General features: G+C 36.5%; 1 pseudogene; it reads left to right on the top strand.

Annotated features, from left to right (window-relative positions):
* Positions 1–7327: 7327 nt before the first annotated feature.
* Positions 7328–16990, top strand: LOC127413165 (pentatricopeptide repeat domain-containing protein 3, mitochondrial-like; annotated as a pseudogene).
* Positions 16991–17070: the final 80 nt, after the last annotated feature.

The following is a 17070-nucleotide window of genomic DNA, read 5'->3' as shown; positions in this document are numbered from 1 at the left end:
GACGATCTCTTTTCTCGGTATAAGGACAGTTCTAATCCATAGCTTTACTGGCACTGTGTTTCCTAAATGAGGTATTTAACCCAGTATTTTGGAGCATTTTTATTCAGTATCTGAGCCAAAATAGTTTTACTTGATGCGATTGTCCCTTAACCCCCTGACGACCAGTTCACCCTCCATCCTCATCCTCATCATTACCATAAGGGCACAAACAGACTTCAGTGTGGAGGTTTTCTTCCTTTTTCTGTTCAGGAACAAATTATGATAAACATTGTTTGATGAAGATGTTTGACAGTCTGAATATACAATACAAATTACACACAATTTTTACTCTAACATCCAGAAGTGATGTTATAAGATTCCATCAACAAGCAATTTGTCCGTTCACAGAAAACTTCTTTGTGACATGGTGCAATCACAGTCAATCAGAACACATCTGATGTTTATTGTACAGTTATAATGAGCAGAATTTTGGACCAACAAAATTTCACAATGAGTGGGGTTACCCAGTGCAATGCTGCAGAAATAGAAACCAACCGATCGATAAAGTTTCTTATCATTTGTCGTGGCTGGCAGGACAAAAATGAAATGCTTTATTTGGCAAGTATTGATGGAATATGGATGCATTAACATGCAACTGACCTACTTCTTTGGCTCCTGAATGGTCTCTTTCTGTGAAAACATTCTCCTCTTCTTCATCTTAGTCTCCAATCGGGCCCTCATATGTTTGAGCAGTGTATGTAGTCCAGCGGATAACAGCCGTGAACCCCTGCTATAGGAAGAGAACAGTTATAAAGCCAATGCAGCTAATAATACAGAAATCAATGTATTAATTGTTAATCCAAATGTTATTTCTGAGCTCCTCTTAATACTGGACATTGGTGCTTTACCTGTGATTCATCATTTTTATGAAGATCTTCATGAACCCCATTATTATACTCTTCCTCTTGCTCCCTTTAAAACAGTGTGATAGTCATAACAAAACCACATGAATCTATACTTTATTAATTTTTTTATTTTTTATTTTGTGCTATCATGTTATACAAACAGTTGACATGTCTTGTTGAAACAGGAAGTTGAGATCTTTTTTTTTTTAAATAGCCAGTGGCTTTTAGATTACATCACAGCTATGGACTTGATTTACTACTTGCTATTATTGGACAGAAGTAGGTGGTGTTAAGACATTCTCGTTCTAGAGAGTATTTTATTGGTCAAAATGAATGACTGAGTCATAAATATTTTTGGTGCACACACACACACACACACACACACACACACACACACACACACACACATATATATATATATATATATATATATATATATATATATATATATATATATATATATATATATAGTTGTATTGTATGTAAGTATATCTGCTATTGGTGAAGTTGTTCAACAAGTACACTAGCACAGCGTTTCTCAAACTGGGGTCCGTGGACCCCTGGGGGTCAGGCTTTCAAATAGCCTGGGGGGTCCGTGGAAAATCCCTGAATTGTGAACATTGTGTTGCAATGTTGTAATCAAATTAGTAATAAAAAAGCAATAAAAAAACTACTCAATCTAAAGCTGTTGACTAGTATAAAAATATAACATAATAGAAGTTTAGAACAATTTCTGACTGTATATACTCATGATTATTTTGTTTAATCTTGCAAAAGTATGCTACTGTCATATTATAAGTTAGTATAATATGATGATTGACAATCCAGCTTCACATCAAATGCGATAATATACATTGATCAGCCACAACATCAAAACCACCTGCCTAATATTGTGTAGGTCCCCCTCGTGCAACCAAAACTGCACCAACCCACATCAGCATTCTGAGATGATATTCTTCTCATCACAATTGTACAGAGCGGTTATCTGAGTTACTGTAGACTTTGTCAGTTCAAACCAGTCTGGCCATTCTCTGTTGACCTCTCTCATCAACAAGGCGTTTCCATCCACAGAACTGCCGCTCACTGGATGTTTTTTGTTTTTGGCACCATTCGGAGTAAATTCTAGAGACTGCTGTGTGTGAATCAGTTGTGTAGAGATCAGCAGTTACAGAAATACTCAAACCAGCCCATCTGGCACCGTGGTTTGAGTATTCTGCAGGTCGGTGCTGTTTTGGCGGCACGAGGGGGGCCTACACAATATTAGGCAGGTGGTTTTAATGTTTGGACTGATCAGTGTATTTCCTATAACAGTGATCCTTAAACAAACCATATGTCTAAACGTGTTGCTCAATATTAGTTCATTTCATTGTATTTATTCAGTATGTATAATTTTCCACTTTAGTATAACTGTCATTTATGTATATATAAATCACATCCTGTTCACTAAATATTTTTGGTGCATATATATACTGTATAAACAGCTCTGGAAAAAATTAAGAGACCACTCCAAATGTTCAGTTTCTCTGGATTTACTATTTATAGATATGTGTTTGTGTAAAATGAACATTTTTGTTTTATTCTATAAACTACTGACAAAATTTCTCCCAAATTCCAAATAAAAATATTGTCATTTAGAGCATTTATTTGCAGAAAATGACAACTGGTCAAAATAATAATATTAAAAAGATGCAGTGTTTTCAGACCTCAAATAATGCAAAGAAAACAAGTTCATATTCATTTTTAAACAACACAATACTAATGTTTTAACTTCAGTTCAGAAATCAATATTTGGTGGAATAACCCTGATTTTCAATCACAGCTTTCATGTGTCTTTGCATGCTCTCTACCAGTCTTTCACGTTGCTGTTGGGTGATTTTATGCCCCTCCTGGCTCAAAAATTCAAGCAGGACTTCAACAGACACTGGAATGGAATGGCTGCCATACATGTAGAGATGCTGATTTAAGAAACATTTGAAGTGGTCTCTTAATTTTTTACAGAGCTTTATATTAGTAAATGGGTCAATGACGTGAAGCTCAATTTTTTGTCCATGTCTAATAAATTATTAAAAACTCAATTCACACTAAACAATTACTTGAATACACCTTTTCTGTGACAAACATGTTTTCAGTTACTGAGTTTGAAGTCATTTTGATATTTTTTTCTGGGGCTTAACGTAAAAAATGTCATGTGGTGTAACCGTCCAGAGACGGTAAAAAAGAGGAATAAGCCGTGAAATTATTATTATAATTTTCTTTTTAAATATTATTAAAATCCAAAAAACATTTGTCCACCAAATCAAAGTCATGTGGTGTAACTAACATGTAGGTAACAATTTTGTTGTCATGTGACAAAAATCATAAAACAGAGAAGACCTCTTTAGACCCACAAGACTGTGTGAAGTTTTAAAAACAAATCACTATTTTGTCAAATCATTAAATATCAATATTTTGAGATTTTTATGAAAACACTCATTTTGTTCAGATCATTTGGTGTAACCATGAGAAAACTTCTTGACATAAAAAGGCATGATATTTGTAAAAATTATTTTTTCACATTGAAACACGTTTGAAAACTTTTCTGAAATGAATGATTAATCTGCGGACACTTACTCCATGGAAAATAGTGCATGGAAACTATTTTAATACCTTTTATGTGGTTACACCACATTACTTTTTTAAAGTCATTAAATACATTTTTTTGTAGAAAATGCTATAAATGTTTTTCACATTTAAAAAAAAACAAAAAAACAGCATGAACAAAGATTACATGACTTTTAAAATATATATAATGTTTTATCACCTCGGACAACCTTATTTGTTAATGACCTATATATATATATATATACAGTACAGATGTATTTAAGTATATCTGCTATAGGTGAGATTACACTAGCATATAGATGACCTCAAAGCTTTTGATTTTTTAAGGTCTTAAACTTGAGACATTTCTAGAAACACTCTTCTAGTGACTATTGTTTCACCAGGAAACATCATTCTTGATCAACAGATGCACCTCCAAAGAGGTAATAACACTGAGACAAGAAATGTGACCACTGAAATATTAATTCTATTAGTTTGATTAAACCCTGTGAATATGCTCCTAAGATCTGCTTACCATTTTGACAAAACCCTTTCACTGTTCACCTCCAGCAGCTCCACATATAGAGAATTCAACTTCTGAACATGTTTTCTGCAGTCAACAGCACCGCACCGTCAATACTCCTTGTCATGCAACATGCAGCAGTGACCCTGCAATACCTGCAAGAACGATTCACTCACAAATCGGACATTAGTATGTTTTATTCTATACGTTATCAATAAATTATGGAAGCTAATTTCTGCCAAAAAACCTTTTTTTAAGTAAAAATTATGAGATACAAAGTCATAATTATGAAAGAAAAAAAATCTACATTTTGAGATACTAAATCATAATTATGGGATGCTAAATCATAATTATGAGATTACTTTTTATCTCAAATTTATGATTTTTATCTCAATTTAGATTTTTTTTATCTCAAAACTTTGACTTTTTATTTTCAGAATTATGACTAAGTATCTCATAATTAAGATTTTCCATCTCATATGACTTAGCATCTCATAATTTTGACTTTTTTCTCAAGATTTTGACTTTTCAATCTCATAATTGACTTTTTCAGAATCAGAATCAGCTTTATTGCCAAGTACATGGAATTTGTATTGGTGACAGGAGCTTCCAGTGTACAACCATACAAAAACAATACAAAAACAGCAGCAAGACATAGATAATAATAATAAAAATAAAAATAAATTGAATAGAAAATAAAGTATAAATAGAATACACAATAAGACAATATACACTACCGGTCAAAAGTTTTAACACTTGACTGAAATGTTTCTCATGATCTTAAAAATCTTTTGATCTGAAGGTGTATGCTTAAATGTTTGAAATTAGATTTGTAGACAAAAATATAATTTTGCCAATATATTAATTTATTTCATTACAAAACGAATTTCTTTTTAAATTGATGACTTGGACCAAATAATAAAGAAAAGCAGCCAATAAGTGCCCAACATAGATGGGAACTCCTTCAATACTGTTTAAAAAGCATCCCAGTGTGATACCTCAAGAAGTTGGTTGAGAAAATGTCAAGAGTACATGTCTGCAAATTCTAGGCAAAGGGTGACTACTTTGAAGATGCTAAAATATAACACAGTTTTGATTTATTTTGGATTTTTATAGTCACAGCATAATTCCCATATTTCCATTTCTGTTATTCCATAGTTTTGATGACTTTACTATTATTCTAAAATGTGAAAAAATTATAATAAAGAATGAGTAAGTGACCCCAAACTTTTGAACGGCAGTGTGTATATATATATATATATATATATATATATATATATATATATATATATATATATATAGACATATACACACACAGACACACACATACATACATACACACATACACATACGTAGTGCAAATCTAAATACAAATCTGTTATATACAGTGGATAGGAATGTAATGGCAGAAGAGGTAGGATATGTTGGATAAATATAAAAAGACTAAGCTGTGTATTGCACATTAATTATTGCTCAATGGGGCAGTTTTAACTGTTCATGAGATGGATAGCCTGAGGGAAAAAAACTGTTCCTGTGCCTGACGGTTCTGGTGCTCAGAGCTCTGTATTGTCGACCAGAAGGCAACAGTTCAAAAAGGTAGTTCAAAAAGTTATTGGGCAGGGTGAGTGGGGTCCAGAGTGATTTTTCCAGCTTTTTTCCTCACCCTGGAAGTGTATAGTTCTTGAAGGGAGGGCAGGGAGCAACCAATAATACTCCCAGCAATCTGAATTGCCCTTTGTAGTCTTCTGATATCCGATTTCGCGATTTTGAACCAAACCAGACAGTTACTGAAGTGCAGAGGACAGACTCAATGACTGCTGAGTAGAACTGAATCAGCAGCGCCTGTGGCAGGTTGAACTTCCTCAACTGGCAAAGGAAGTACAACCTCTGCTGGGCCTTTTTCGCAGTGGAGTCAGTGTGTGTCTCCCACTTCAGGTCCTGTGAGATTGTAGAGCCCAGGTACCTGAATGACTCCACTTCAGCCACAGTGATATTCAGAATGGTGAGCGGGGTCAGTGTTGGGGTGTTCCTCCTAAAGTCCACTATCATCTCCACTGTTCTGAGTGTGTTCAGCTCCAGGTTGTTTTGATTGCACCAGACAGCCAGCTGTTCAACCTCCTTTCTTTATACAGACTCATTGTCATCCTGGATGAGGCCGATGACAGTGGTGTCATCTGCAAACTTCAGGAGCTTGACAGAGGGGTCCTTGTTGGTGCAGTCATTGGTGTTGAGGGAGAAGAGTAGTGGGGAGAGCACACATCCATGGGGGGCACCAGTGCTGATCGTACATGTGCTGGAAGTGAATTTCCCCTGTCTCACTAACTGCTGCCTATCTGTCAGAAAGCTGGTGATCCACTGACAGATAGACGTGGGAACAGAGAGTTTGTTTAAATTAGTCCAGAAAATAGCTGGGATGATGGTGTTGAAAGCCAAACTGAAGTCCACAAAAAGGATCCTTGCATATGTCCCTGGTCTGTCCAGATGTTGCAGGATATGATCCAATCCCATGTTGACTGCATCATCCACAGACCTGTTTGCTCAATAAACAAATTGAAGGGGATCTAGAAAGGGTCCAGTGATGTCCTTCAGGTGGGCCAACACTAGTCTCTCAAATGATTTCATGACCACAGACGTCAGGGTGACAGGTCTGTAGTCATTAAGTCCTGCGATTTTTGGTTTCTTTGGGACAGGAATGATGATTGAGCATTTGAAGCAGCATGGGACTTCACACTGCTCCAGTGATTTATTGAAAATTAGTGTGAAGATGGGGGCCAGCTGGTTAGCACAGGATCTAAGACACACGGGTGAAACACCAATAAATATTTCACGTGGGTGAAAGCCCTGTGCTTTCCTTGTCTTCTGCTTCCAGAAGACATGGCACACCTCCTCTTCACAGACCTTAAGTGCAGCTTGAGTTGCAGGAGGGGGGAAGAGGGGGGTTGAAGGAGGTCTTGGTGTTTGTGTGAAGTGAAGGTCAGAGCAGGTGTAGGGTGTGAGATTGGGCCTTTCAAATCTACAGTAGAACACATTCATGTCATCGGCCAGTTGTTGGTCCACCACAGGGTTGGGGGCAGGAGTCCTGTAATTCGTAAGCTGTTTTATGCCACTTCACACTGATGCAGAATCGTTAGCTGAAAACTTGTTTTTCAGCTTCTCAGAGTATCTTCTTTTAGCCACTCTGACTTCCTTATTCAGTGTGTTCCTGGCCTGCTTGTACAAGACTTTATCCCCAACTCTGTAAGCATCCTCTTTGGCCTGACGAGGCACTCACACAGACCCCTGTCCACCGCCAAAAGCATCTACAATGGGCATGTGAGTGTCAGAACTGGACCATGGAGCAATGGAAGAAGGTGACCTGGTCAGATGAATCACGTTTTCTTTTAGATTATGTGGACGAAGAGATGGCAGCAGGATGCACCATGTGGAGAAGGCAGGCCGGCGTAGGCAGTGATGCTCTGGGCAATGTTCTGCAGGGAAACCTTGGGTCCTGGCATTCATGTGGATGTTACTTTGACATGTACCACACCTACCTAAAGATTGTTGCAGACCACATACACCCCTTCATGGCAACGGTATTCCCTGATGGCAGTGGCCTCTTTCAGCAGGATAATACGTCCTGCCACACTGCAAAATTGTTCAGGAATGGTTTTAGGAACTTGACAAAGAGTTCAAGGTGTTGACTTGGCCTCCAAAGATCTCCCCAGATCTCAATCCGATTGAGCATCTATATGGGATGTGCTGAAACAACTAGTCCGATCCATGGAGGCCCCACCTCGCAACTTACAGGACTTGATCTACTGCTAACGTCTTGGTGCCAGATACCACAGGACACCTTCAGAGGTCTTGTCAGAGCCCATGCCTCGACAGGTCAGAGCTGTTTTGGTGGCACGAGGGGAACCTATACGATATTAGGCAGGTGGTTATAATGTTGTGTCTGATATGATGTATTATAATACCATTGAGTTTATGGTATTTTTGCCACATCTCTAGAAGAAATTGTCATTCCAAAGAAAAAAACATGGTAAGTACTTGTTTGTTTTAAACATGTTTCATTATAAATGTACATTATTGTTAATAATTAATTATTCAAACAAAAATTGAGAAGGAGGCTGTTTTATTGGCACTGGAAACCACTGTTAACAGGGTATGTACATACCATCTGTTTCATACCATACAGTTGAATAATTACTTTTTCCCAGTTATGCATAGTTATATGTTTGTGTGTGTGTGTTTATTTCTTCAGGATCCTACAGCATCACATTACAGATTCCAGGATGATCCGTTCCTCACCCAAAGAACATCAGGAGAGTTTGTGAGTACATTGTTGTTGAATTGAATGTAAAGCAATTTCAGGAACTTAAAATGTCTATACCAATGGAAATAATATCAGAATTTGTTGTAAGTTATTGTTTTTTCTGTTGTTAAAGGCACCAAGGTACTTGGTACCAAGAAAAAATATTTACAATATATTTAAATGACAGTCTAAGTTTTCTTTTCTATAAATTGCAAATGTGGTCTAGTGAATAAGCTGGCTATTATAAGCAATGTTTAGACCTTTTAATACATAAGAATAATTAAAAATGTCCCATTATATTAATGCAAAGTTGTTTCCACTTTCTTATAATTGACTTAATACATCAATAATTATAATAATAATAATAATAATAATAATTAATATTATGGTTTTATTGACATAGTCTTATAATTATTTCGTAAAAATTATTAATAATTTTAATTTAGTGTAAATAATAAAATTATTAACGATTAAAAATAAATATTTAATTTTAATTAAATAATCAGTAATTTAGGATAAATATGTATAATTATATTAAAAAGTGCACTTACTAATAATAACAATAATAATTAAAAAAAAATGTCCTTCTCTGTCTCTTTTTTTCTGCGCTAGCCTCTACACTATTCCAGCTACTCTGAAAACTTGGCAGTGTGATACTGCAAATATTGTTGACTTTTGTATGACAAATTGCTTGCTATGTTCCTTATTTCTAAGTCGCTTTGGATAAAAGTGCCTGTTAAATGTAAATTTAAGGTATAAACTGCAGATGAAAATAATTTTATATATATATATATATAGTAGGCATTTCATGAAAATACACTTCTTTCTCTTTCCTACACAGAAATTATTTTCCTTGTCCCAGTCGGGCAAAAATACTGCAAAGTTTTCATCAATACATACCCGAAATACTTCCAGAAAAACTACGCAGAGCCTCATATTCCTGTGAGTCTTGAGTATTCATGTCAGAGGGTTTATTTGTTTTATAATGAGGGCTTGAGGTGGTAAATTCATTGTTTTGTCTTCTATTATAAGTGTTTGATGCCAGAAACTCTCGAGGCTCAAATCAAGGAGGTATCTGAAGCAGCTCTCATCGAGAGAATTCAACTGAGGAAAGTCAAAGCTGCCGTGGATCTATACGACCAGCTGCTGCAGGCCGGTCAGAACTCCACAAATAACTCGTAGGACTAGTTTTTAATATTATAACCCTGAATCCCTGTGTTTTGCAGATGAAAATATATGCAGACTGTAAATGAATTGCTGAGTGCATTTTGTGCAGGTACCTCTGTGTCATTGGATGTGACTAATGATCTATTAGATCTGATTTGTTTCTATGGAGACTGTGATCCCTTACAAAAGAACACTCCAGAACAGAGGACGGAGAACAGGGTAGGGGCCAGTCACAACATTCAACAAAGTAGATTCTCTATTGGTTGAGTCAGTTGCAGTTTTAGCATCATGTACATGCAAAGTATAATACATGTATACTAATCATGAGATGGAAAATGGACGTGGAGCATGTTCTGATTCATTCTTTCAAATCAAATCAGCATACGTAGGTACATAGCATTCAACTGTCCAATTTAATGCAAAATGTGGTCCTGTGAGTAACCTTCAAATTCTATTCATGCAATATTGTCTACGCTTCATCATAATTGACTTACAAGTCAAAAGTTTAAATCATTGCATCTATAACAAACTTCACTGTTAATGTTCAATGCAATTTTTAGGATCAGTCTGATTTACTCTCTCTGTTATGGGTCAAATTTGAAAGCACTTTTTAGGTGATGTTTTTTATCAAACTACCTGTATTTTATTTTATTTTTTTTTTTTTCAAAATGTCCTGCTAGATGTACATTTTTCTCATATTAAAATGTTGTAAGCTAAAACACAGATGTTCATTTTTATTTAATGGATATTATAATATTATAAATATTATAGGCCTGCTATAACACAATATCTGTATACAGAAGCTTTTCATTGACAAAATATTCTGCCTTGACCCACATGCCCCAATGATTTTGTTCCATCTGGCCTACTTGTTGATAAAGTTGAATTCTATTAATTCAAAGTTGCCTCCACTTCGTCATAATTGAATTACATCATTATAATAATAATAATAATAATTCATTATTACAAATAAATTACAAATAAAATAATATAAAATATATAATTTTTTAATATTAAATCAAATAATCAGTAATTTAGGATAATTATTTATCATTACAATATTGTGTTAAAAGCAGAAATAAAAGAATCATTAAAAATCTGTTCTGCATATAGGTTATCAAACATTTCAGTATAAAAATAATCAGTATCTGTTGTAAAAAAAAAAAACCTGTATAGGTCGAGTAAAAAAGGAAGACCACCGAAAGCCTCTGATTTATAGAGGACCGCGTGGAATTGAGTAACTACACACACGGCACAGAAATGACTGTTATTAAATCTGTACTTTTGTATTTTATTTATCTGTGAAACATATTACAGAATCATGAAATGGTCGTGTTATAAGAGATATCTTATTTTGCCCTCCAGAGAGAATAATAATGCAGGGAGAATTTCTGCGTTACTGTCGGAGCCAAACATTCGTTCATACAGTGCTCTGATCAGAGGAATGGTGAAGGTAAAAGATGCAAGGATATTTTTTTCTCTAGTTTTCAAAGAATTCTTTTCTTTATTTAATGGCTGAAGTTGATCATTTTTGTGGTTGAATTGAAGTGGTGGTGGTGGTAGTGGACTAAAGCACTGAAGTGGTAAGTGGAAGGTTGTTGGTTCAATCCCCACAGCCACCACCATTGTGTCCTTGAGTAAGGCACTTAACTCCAGGTTGCTCCAGGGGGATTGTCCCTGTAATAAGTGCACTGTAAGTTGCTTTGGATAAAAGCGTCTGCCAAATGCCTAAATGTATTCCAAAGCATTCAGCACTTATACTGAACAACTGACTCAAAGGTGAATGTGCTGTTTATTGTTTACAGTTAATCAGTAGTTATCATAGTTATAATTCCCAAACAATAAAATTGCTGTCATGTACTACTTGCCTCATGTCATTCCAAACCTGTATTGATAACTAATAATTGACCTTTATCAAACCCAGAGCTGAATAATGTTCATTTCCTTCTAGCTGAATGAGAAATGGGAGCTGATATTGGTGTGTTATTTAGATTTAGTTGTAAAACAGCTTTCATATGGAGGTTCTGGTTGCAGCTGCATCATTCTTATTTGTGTTGCAGGATCTTCTAAAGCAGATGTCGGAGCAGAAGGTGAAGCCAAACCTCATGACTTTAAACGCTGTTCTGAAGGCTTTGAGACGCGGTGGAGCTCTCGGTAAATCACAGGCCTTCCCTGTTATCAGTGAGATGAAAGCGCTCTCCATCAGTTGGTCTTTTGTCTCTTTCTTTTGCAGGAATATTTGTTTCTTTATAGTAACATCTGTTGTTTTGCTGAAGCAAAGTGATGAATGGTTGTGTTGGTTGCAAGACCGTGTGGTTTAAAATGTTTTGTTTTCTTCCAATCATTCATTTCAGATCCCAGTTTGGCATCTTACAATCACGTGCTGTGCATATTTTATAAAGCAGGTAATAAAGGCTAATTCTATCATTCTAAAGACAATTTTCTCATCTGTGCTTAAATAAATGACCATGTTAAATAGATATTTCAGTTTTGCCGATTAATCGGTGCCAATAGTTGCTTTTTGGAACTATCGGTAATTGGCAAAAATCAACTCAAAAATAGTTATTATTATTCCTCCCTGTTCCTCTGTGGCCAAAACCCTTCATCTCTTGAATATATATAGGTCAGGCCTATTCAACTGGCGGCCCATGGGCCAAATCCGGCCTGTTTGAAATTTTCAGTGGCCCGTGTGAGGTTATCATTCGTAGGGCTGCACATTTTGCTTCTGTTCGCACTGTTTTTCAAGTGTTTTCCTATGTAAAGTTGCGATAAATGAGCGCTGCGCCACGTCTCACTGTTTTTGCAGTGTCTCGTGCCGGAGCGTAAAATGTTTTGAGCCGCTTTCAGAGGTTGAAAAAATTATCCGTCACTTTGACCGAATGGGAAGATTAAAGAACTAAAATCATGGGGAAATGGGTAGCTCAGCAAGAAAAGACGCTGTCTACCACACCTGGTGTCGTGAGTTTGAATCCAGGGCGTGCTGAGTGACTCCAGTCAGGCTTCCTAAGCAACCAGTTGGCCCGGTTGCTAGGGTGGGTAGAGTCACGTTGGGTTAACCCCCTCATGGTCGCTATAATGTGGCTCTCACTCTCGGTGGGGCACGTGGTGAGTGGTGCCTCCACACGCACTAGGTCTCCGCGGTAAAGCGCTCAACAAGCCACGTGATAAGATGCACGGATTGATGGTCTCAGACACAGAGGCAACTGAGATTCGTCCTCCGCCACCCAGATTGAGGTGAGTCACTACGCCACCATGAGGACTTAGAGCGCACTGGGAATTGGGCATTCCAAATAGAGGAGAAAAAAACAAAACAACAACAATTGTGTTGATTATCCTAAAATTAGCTATAAATAAAAGGCCAATTAAAATGGATATTATTATTTATTTTTCTACGCTTTCTCTTAGTGCGCGGTTCTTCAGTCTGCTGTGTATGATGGAGAATATTGACATAATTCTGAAATGGTACAGAGATCTTATTCCTTCAGTGAGTAAAGTCTTATAAACACATTCTGCTTCATTTAAACACACAGAACAGTGAAATGCATGGAATTGGTTTCATTTGCAGGTTTGCTATCCCAACTCTAATGTCAGGAGGTTTACTTCAAGCACTTGATACTGACAACAGATTAGACCTCATCCCACAGATATGGAAAGGTGAGTGTATTTTGTATTTAAATATTCAAATACAGAATCTGTAAAGTGAGAGAGTATTAATTAAATCTCTTAATCAACCACATTATAGCATGTTGTTGATTCACAGAGATTGGTGTGGTCTTTTAAGAGACATCATTTGAATGGATAGCTCACCCTCATGTCGTGCCAAACCCATATGACTTTCTTTTTTCCGTGAAACATAAAAGGCGATGTTCTGTGTCGTGACATGTAGCAGTCAAAAAACACATTAAAAGTATCATAAAAGTAGTCCATACTACTCGTGCGCTATATTCCAACTATTCTTCAGCAATAAGATGGCTTCATGTGAGAAACAGACTGAAATTTAAGTCATTATTCACTGAAAGTATTCCCCCCCACCGCAGCTCTCAAATTTAATTTAACCTGGAGCGACCATCTTAAGATGTCCTATGAACTACTTTTATGGTGTCTTTTGTTATTTGTAGTCACCATCCACTTCAATGTATGGAAAAGCACTTCGTAACCATTCTTCAAAACGTCTACTTTTGTGTTACATGGAAGAAAGTTAAACATGTTTGGAACAGCATGAGGGTGAGAAAATGATGATGGAAATTTTAATTTCTGGTTGAATTATTGCTTTTAAGTGACTGAATTTGTTTGTTAGCAATGCATTAAGATCACTGACACTGATTGAAGGACGTTATATCAATATTTCCCTGTTCTACAGATATCAAACAGTTGGGCCATGCTAACAGACAGAAGCTGGTAGAGGAGGTGCTGACACTAATGGCGAGAGAGAAACAAAACCAAGAGGTATTACCTTATTTGTCACAATAAAGGAATATTATTCATTAATTAATCAGCGATACAGGCAGATCATGTTCTAGAAATAAACACATTGCTGTGCAGGTGCAAGAGTTATTCGCTCAGTGTACGCTGGATGTGAAGGAACAATACGAAACGGGCGACCGTGGCAAAGTTACACTGAGCTGGACAGCCAACTCGCTCAGCGACATCATTTCCATTCTGCTAGCAGCCCAGAAGAGAAAGGAAGTCTGGTAACACCTACAAAGATACTGTCTTTTCATATATGAGATGTCAAAAACGATTTTGTTTAAAACGGCTAAAAGATCTCAGTTTATTTCTCTTCATTTAGGGATATGCTGAAGCTCTTCAAAACCCACAACAGAGTCCCAAGGCAGGTTTTACAGCATATAGAATATCTAAAATATCTGAACATTTAAAAAAAAAAAAAAAAATTATATCCATGTTTAAATTAGATTTTGATTTGAATCCTAGTTTTTCAATGTGGTCTCCTATTTTTGGACCCCTTGAATATGTTGTTCTATGGGATAGATCACAGTGGCATTCAATTGATCACAACATATAGTCAGGACATTAATAACGTGAAAAATTACTATTACAATTTGAAAAAAATTTCAGAACTTTTTAAACTACTTCAAAGAGTTCTCATCAAAATATCCTCCATGTGCAGCAGTGACAGCTTTGCAGATTCTTGGCATTCTAGCTGTCAGTTTGTCCAGATACTCAGGTGACATTTCACCCCACACTTCCTGTAGCACTTGCCATAGATGTGACTGTCTTGTCGGGCACTTCTCACGCACCTTACAGTCTAGCTGATCCCACAAAAGCTCAATGGGGTTAAGATCCATAACACTCTTTTCCAATTATCTGTTGTCCAGTGTCTGTGTTTCTTTGCCCACTCTAACCTTTTCTTTTTGTTTTTCTGTTTCAAAAGTGGCTTTTTCTTTGCAATTCTTCCCATAAGGCCTGCACCCCTGAGTCTTCTCTTTACTGTCGTACATGAAACTGGTGTTGAGCAGGTAGAATTCAATGAAGCTGTCAGCCGAGGACATGTGAGGTGTCTATTTCTCAATCTAAAGACTCTGATGTACTTATCCTCTTGTTTAGTTGTACATCTGGCCTTCCACATCTCTTTCTGTCCTTGTTAGAGCCAGTTGTTCTTTGTCTTTGAAGACTGTAGTGTACACCTTTGTATGAAATCTTCAGTTTTTTGGCAATTTCAAGCATTATATAGCCTTCAGTCCTTAAAACAAAGATTGACTGACGAGTTTCTAGAGAAAGCTTTTAATTCTAATATTGACCTTAAGACATGCCAACTCAAAAAGGCAACTCAAAAACAAACACAAAGACAATGTTAAGCTTCATTTAATGAACCAAATAGCATTCAACTGTGTTTGATATAATGGCAAGTGATTTTCTAGAACCAAATTAGCAATTTAGCATGATTACTCAAGGATAAGGTGTTGGAGTGATGGCTGCTGGAAATGGGGCCTGTCTAGATTTGATCAAAAATGACTTTTTTCAAATAGTGATGGTGCTGTTTTTTACATCAGTAATGTCCTGACTATACTTTGCGATCAGTTGAATGCCACTTTGGTGAATGAAAGTACCAATTTCCTTCCGAAACAGCAAAATCTGTACATTATTCCAAACTTTTGGCCGGCAGTGTAATACATGCCTTCTGAAGCTATCATGTTGGTTTTGAATTAGAACAGACCAAAATGTAACTCCTTTTTCACAGTACACCTTGCCATTGCAGTCTTTAGGCATGATTATGATTTCAAGCTCGAATGCACCTCCTAGTGCTTGACATTTGCAGAGCTCTAGATAGTGCTAGAAAGTGTAATCGAGTTTGAAATCGTGATCACTAAGGAGACTGCTGATGTCAAGATTTATAGTGAAAAAGGTGTTACATTTTGGTCTGTTCTCACCCAAAACTGACTATATCGCTTCTGAAGACATGGATTTAACCACTTGAGTCTTATGGATTACTTTTATGCCGCCTTTTATGTGCTTTTTGGTCACCATTCACTTGCATTGTATGGACCGATAGAGCTAAGATATTCTTCTAAAAATCTTTGTGTTCTGCAGAAGAAGTCATACATCTGGGATAACATGAGGATGAATGAAAGAGAATTTTCATTTTAGTCGAACTATCCCTTTAACAGTCCCTATGCTCACACTAACATCAGTTGTGTTGTTCCAGAATCAGGCAGTGGAACTGGTCCAGATATCAGCCAGCTTCTGTCTGCCCGAAACCCAAAAACTAATTGAGCGGGTCCAGAAAGAGTTTGAGCTCTCTGAGCAGCAGAAGTATGTTTTATCCATTTGAAGTGGCAACCTGACGGATTTTACATGAATTAGAAAATGAAACAATGTGACTTATAATTTGATTCTCTGGTGTCTTGCAGGAACATCTAGTCTGATCTGGAAATACAGACCAATAAAAGCGATTAACTCTTGTTGCTGAGAGATGTGCTGCAGTGGGTATGAATGATGGCAGCTACATGGTCACAGATACTTCTTTACTTAACTGTTATGTCACATGTACAGGCTTGCTACAGACACTGTCAATATTGTTCCTCATTTGCTGATGTATTCCAGTTCTTCAGACCAGTTTCACATAGTTTCTGTTGTTTTGTTCCTCTAATAAAGCTCTATACACTGCTCAGTGAACTGCAGGATAGACATTTATTATTGTTCAATGGAAAAAAAAAAAAATGGCAGTCTCTATATAATTTCTCAGTCACGTTTAAATTAAAAATGCCATCAAGTATAAAGTATTTTTAGTGTTCTAAAACTGTGTTGTTAAATGACAACACTGATGTAAAAAGAATGGCGGAATGGTTAAAAAAAAAAATTTAAGAGATCCAATGTGTAATTAATTATGGATGATAAAATCTCAAAGTGCTGATGCCATGATTTATAGTGAAAAAAGTTATACTTTGGTCTGTTCTCATCCAAAGTCAACTGGATTGTTTAGAAGATGAGAATTAAACCACTGGAGTCTTCTGGATTACTTTTATGCTGCCTTTATGTGCTTTTTGGAGCTTCAAAGTTTTAGACCCCATTGACTTGGACCTACAGAGCTGAGATATTCTTCTAAAAATGTCTGTTTCAAAAGAAAGAAAGTTAGACACATCTGGATGGCATGAGGGTGAATA

This window comes from Myxocyprinus asiaticus, chromosome 22 (genome assembly GCF_019703515.2).
Source record: "Myxocyprinus asiaticus isolate MX2 ecotype Aquarium Trade chromosome 22, UBuf_Myxa_2, whole genome shotgun sequence".
Classification (NCBI taxonomy): domain Eukaryota; kingdom Metazoa; phylum Chordata; class Actinopteri; order Cypriniformes; family Catostomidae; genus Myxocyprinus; species Myxocyprinus asiaticus.
The sequence above is the reverse complement of the archived record's forward strand: the minus strand, read 5'-3'. Positions and strand labels throughout refer to the sequence as shown.